A 6,218-nucleotide genomic window follows, 5' to 3' on the forward strand; every position below is an offset into this window, starting at 1 on the left:
TGAGGTCTCACCAACGCCTTATATAACGGGACTAGCACCTCCTTATCCCTACTAGAAATACCTCGCCTAATGCAACCCAAGACCGCATTAGCTTTTTTAATGGCCACATCACATTGCCTACTCATAGTCATCCTACGATCAACCAGGACCCCTAGGTCCTTCTCCTCCTCCGTTACTTCCAACTGGTGCGTCCCCAGCTTATAACTAAAGTTCTTGTTAGACATCCCTAAATGCATAACCTTACACTTCTCACTATTGAATTTCATCCTGTTACTAATACTCCAGTTTACAAGGTCATCTAAATCTCCCTGGAGAATATCCCGATCCTCTTCCGAATTGGCAATACCCCCCAACTTGGATTTGGGGAGGGGTCCAATGGGGGCGGGGCTGGGGGCAGGGGTTGGGAGGTGCAAGCAACAAAAAATTGGTCCTGTGCCTACAAGATCTCCATCAAGCATTCTTAAAACTACAATACCCACCTGCTGAAGTGACAAAAATGGATTGACAGATCCAGAAGAGTACCCTGAAGTCACCTACCACAGGACAGGCCCAACAAAGAAAATAACAGAACACCACTAGCCGTCACCTTCAGCCCCCAACTAAAACCTCTTCAGCGCATCATCAAGGATCTACAACCTATCCTGAAGGATGATCCCTCACTCTCACAGACCTTGGGAGACAGGACAGTCCTCGCTTACAGACAGCCCCCCAACCTGAAGCAAGCACACACCATACAACATAAACACTAACCCAGGAACCTATCCTTGCAACAAAGCCCGATGCCAGCTCTGTCCACATATACATTCAAGTGACACCATCATAGGACCTAATCACATCAGACACGCCATCAGGGGCTCGTACACCTGCACATCTACCAAGGTGATATATGCCATCATGTGCCAGCAATGCCCCTCTGCCATATACATTGGCCAACCCAGACAGTCTCTACAGAAAAGAATAAAAGGACACAAATCAGACGTCAAGAATTATATTATAAGAATTAAAACCAGTCGGAGAAAACTTCAACCTCCCTGGACATTCGATTACAGACCTAAAAGTCGCAATTCTTCAACAAAATAACTTTTCCAAAAAAATTTCCCCATGCTAATTTTTTCCCTAGTGTTACTCACACCTTCTTGTCAACTGTTTGCTATCCCGATTATCATTACAAAAAGTTTTTTTTTCTCCTGCTGATAATATCCCACCTTAATTGATTAATCTTGTTAGAGTTGGTATGGCAACTCCCATTTTTTCATGTTCTTTGTATATATATTTTCCTACTGTATTTTCCACTGCATGCATCTGATGAAGTGGGTTTTAGCCCACGAAAGCTTATGCCCAAATAAATTTGTTAGTCTCTAAGGTGACACAAGTACTCCTCGTTCTATAAACTACAATAGGGCCAGCATTTCATCCCATGATATCAAAATTCATCTTAGTAAAAGTATCAATGAATCAGTTTGCAGGATTTATATCAAGCATCCTAAAGTAGTTTACATATTGCTCTAATTAAGAGATCATCTCTCTGCTGGAGAATGTTATCTTAGGATAATGGTCTCCCGCTGCCGAAGCATTTATGGAAAAAATGTTGACGTGTGATATTTATTTTCAAAACCTAAGGCATTGATCCTCTCTCAATGTTCTGTTACGATGACTTTGTTTCTGTTCAAATTATCAGAATATATATCTAATAATTTTCTCAGCTGAATGTTGAAGCAGTAAAGTAACAGATGTTTCCCAAACAGTTATTGACCTGAAGCATCGTGATTCGTTTAGAACAACTTATTGTTTGATTCAGCCAGTCAGATCAGTTCAGTTTATCCATAAAAACACATGCAGAGAAAGTTGACAATGGTGATGGGGAGAGGGTGGGTGAGAGGGGCTGAGCTGTTGTCTTAAATACTCTTTATGCATCTGATTAATTAGCACAGATTTAATTTAATATACATCTGGTTTAAAATTGGAAGAACTTTACTACTTACTCTCTACTTTCTCTTCATGTAAATTCAAGCATTGCACTATGCAAACTTGGGACAGCTATAATGTTTTGTTTGTTTGTTTGTTTTCTCAAAATATCAAATCAATATAAATTGTGTTACTTAAAAACATTGCTGTCATTTAAAAAATAAAAACATCAGGCCTGATCCAAATAGAACATGAAAAGCCCACTCAGCCATTCCTGACCGATGAGTGAGAAGTTTTCCAGGCTGAGTGTGAGGACTTAAAGCAACAATTTCTGCAGAATTTAAGATTATATTTTAAAAAATATCTTTAACTCTTGTGTATGTAAAGAACCTTCAATCTGTGACCTAAATGTAAAATGATATTGTCCTGAGTCTGCAGGCAGCTCCAGTGCCTCAGCTTCTGCTGCTTACAAATTTGCCAGGAAAAGGAAATTAAGAAGATTGGTCAGCCTCATAGTTCCTATTCAGAACATTGTGGACAACAGTGTAACATTTAGATTTCATGCTGCTGCTGGGGAAAGCTATGAGAGGCCTCAAAAGCAGGCACTAGAGTTCTGAAAAGGGGAGGAAGACTGAAGAGGAGAGGCTGGGGGGAAGAGACATCTTTTCCACCATCCTCTTCATAACAGCCAAGGCGTCTGGGAGAGTGAAAGAATATTGGAAACCCCCTCACACAGCAAACAGCAGGTATTGCAGGAGGAGAAGAGACAGCTCCTTTTTCCTTCCAGCAGCTATAGGAGGGCAATGTTTTAAACATTTCAGACACCTAACACTTAAAGAACCTGAATCTCTAAACAGGACTCAGGGAGGGCATTCTGATAAAAATCCCAGCACCTTCCCTCTTCTGACATTTGGGGAAGAGGAGTTCTCTGGGCTTCTCCCCTGGGCATCGCCCTGATCCCACCCTCCTATATTTCATATTTACTGCTGATTGATAGATTTAACCCTCCAGTTAGTTTAGTGGCTTTAGCTGGTTTTGTCAAGCTCTGTTATTGTCTCTAATTACTCCATCAGCACAGGGAAAATACAATGAATCAGCCTGGCTGATTCTCCTCTGTGTGTCTTTAAAAATACAGTGAATTTAAAAGACACTATTATTGTTTATTTTTTGTTTGCACAGGTTCCATTCTGGGAGCTATGTATACAAGTCATTGTTAAACCCCAGGAACATCTGAGTTCAACTCCTTTAAAATAATGTTTGAACTATAAAGAAAATTAAACAGCGATTTCTTTTGAAATGTCAAGCTATTTTGCCCTTTTTCTAAAAAAATTCTCCGTGTCAACTAAGTCCTTGGACTTAGTTATTTTATGTTCAATACCCACATGAGTAACTCATGGGTGCTGGGAATCCTTGCAAGGGGGGACACAAGGAAGCACTCTCCCTCCTCAGTATGCAAAATGGGAAAAGATCAATGGCTGGAGTAGCTTCCACTGCTCTAATACCCTATTAAAGTCAATGATTTAGGTACATAACTATAGGCACTCAAGTATGGAAATTTTGGCCTATGTGACTTGACCAGGGCCACAGTGGGAGCCAGTGTCAACGCTAGGATTAGTCCCTTGTTTTCATCCCTGAGCCCACTACATACTATATTGCCTCTTCTATTTGTCTGCCCCTTTTTGTGGTCAAACATCATGCTGGATGCTCAGCAGAAGAACTTGTGATGGTCCTAGTGTATCAACGGTAGCCTGAGTGGTGCTGCCCACTCCAGCTGCAAAATGATCTGGGGCCTTCCCAAAAATCAAAGAGCTTCTGGCTGTGATTTGTCAGTCCTCAAAGGCCAGCCAGGTGACTGTAAATAACTCACAATCATTAGGAAAAATCAGTGTCAAGATTCCAACTCTAGCAGTCAGACAACATTGGTTCAATTTTCAAGAGATTACTTTTATATTCCTTGGTTCCCCCCAAATCAGGAAGGGCCTGTGACCACAGGTCCTGCAGGGTACAAAGGGCAGGTCTACATCCCTTTTCTCTTTGTGCATAGTCCTGCCTGCTACCTTTTCAGTTTTAGTTCTGCTACCACAGTACTGATCAGCACATTCTTCAGTAGCATAGGGAAGGGCAGGCACCATCACACAAGGACTATTACACAGAGACCTGCCAAATGCACACAGCAAACAAATGAAAACAAGAGATGAAAATGTTATTTTTTCATTAATCCCTTTCAGTGACAGCAACCTCCGTGGCTAATTGTAACAATAGTAGATGCAGCATTTTCTGATTGAAATGATTTTCAAGTTGCGGGTGCCCCTTTATGAACAGTAATTGCCTACATCTGTGACACAAGTACTTTTCAATTCCATTAAACCTGGGGTTTTGCTCAATTACACACGATATCTTGGAATTTTTTGGCATATTCATCATCACATACATCACCTACAAGACTCCTGCCATAACAAGGGGTTCTTTATAGGGGTTTGAAATTATTAAAGTGACCCAGCACTTTTCAATTGTAACAGCTCAGGACAAAGTAGATCTCCCTGATCCCACTTATGTAGCTATTTAAATGTAACCTAGTTTTAAGGTGGCCTAACTTACTGATATTTTTGACACGTTTTCAAAAAGTGGCCTCTATTTAAATCCATGCAAATATCTGTATGCACACTTTCTGAGCACTGCGAGTCTGAATCTATCACCTGTGCATGCATCTGCTGTTACCTGAAACATGCACATACTGCTATTTGCATGAAAACTTCTACACGCCTGAATAGAGGAGGATCCTTTTAAATGTGGCCTTTTAATTATATTTCATACTCCACAAGAGTAGCCTAAAAACAACAACGGGATATAATAAGGCCCTGGCATCAAATGAATAAGGAACAATATATAAAAATCAGCAGCACTTTATAAAGAGGACAGGAACAAAATATACAGTAACGGTAAAATCAACAGCTAAAACAAAACCCAGATTTCCCCAGGTGCAATCTAACAGGACAATTTTGCATTCATAACTCTAGCAATACTCATCTATTTCAGCATGTAATGATCCTGTTTAAAGTATTCAGGAGACAATAAACTCTGGCCCCAGTGCTTGCACATGTTCACTTTCTTGAGTGTGGCTCACATATCTGGACCTCCCAGCTGTTAACAGCTTCACCAACCACCCCTCTGTCTTTGCTTCTGTGTATGTCACTTCATTGTGGCTCTGCAAGGTGTCTGAAGTCCCAAATGCCACTTGTCCTTCTGTAAACCTATCCCAGCTGTATCCCTCCTCCAACTGCCTCCTTTGGGGTTCAATTCTACACCATTGAAATCAATGGAATTTTTTCCATTGACTTCAATTAGAGCAAGATCGGGCCCTCCAGCAATTTCCACCCAGTTCTTTCTATTATGATTTGTACCAATCAGGGTTCGGGGCCTCATTGTTCTAGGCACTGTCTAACAAAACAATGGCCCCGTGCCCCAAATATTCTGCAGCATCATCCAAAAGATGCCAGAAATGCAGTCGAGTGAATTACCTTGATAACCTCTGGTGTAATCTTTCTTAATATCTGTGGTTTCTAATTCTATCAATTACTAGACAACTAAATTAAGGGGGTTAAGTTACACAGTGGTTTCTGAGATCAACTGTTTTGAAAATCCAGTTAAAAATGTATTTTAAAGGTAAATAAATGCATAATCTTTGCCTGAAACACAAGCAATATGGATTTTTTTAAAATGTGTGCTACCATCTCCAAGCCTCATCCTCTCTCCAGTGAAATCCCTCTTCAAATGCCTGCACTTTTTCATTTCCACCCATGCCCTTTCCCTTTTTGCCTTTACAGAGCTATTAAATTTGTTAGTCTCTCAGGTGCCACAAGTACTCCTCATTCTTTATGCTTAATGATGTACTTCTAATAAAGAATTTAATTCTAATTTTTGCCTAGAGTGACTCTGACTTTCAAATTATATTTAAATATAGGAACTTATGGAATGGTTTAGGAATAAAAATAAATTAACATGTACAGAAATATGAAATAGAAAAACAAATAGGACAATTTCACTGCTCTACATGGGAAAAACCCACACAGAGCTTATTTCATCTTGTGAATTTTTCTGCAGACTAAGCTAAGGGGGGGAAAGAAAGAGTTTCTCTAATTGTTTTAAACCATGGATGAAAAGAACCTAACATGATCACCCTTGATTAACATGCTTATTATATAATATATAAACAGGGAAACCAGGGAGACAACCCTGGGCCACGAAAATAAATAAGGAAGCTTTCACGAGAATCAAAACAAAGCATCATTCAGAGTCTGTAAACAACTGAGCCC

The sequence above is a fragment of the Mauremys reevesii genome, linkage group 17 (assembly GCF_016161935.1).
Source record: "Mauremys reevesii isolate NIE-2019 linkage group 17, ASM1616193v1, whole genome shotgun sequence".
Lineage (NCBI taxonomy): Eukaryota > Metazoa > Chordata > Testudines > Geoemydidae > Mauremys > Mauremys reevesii.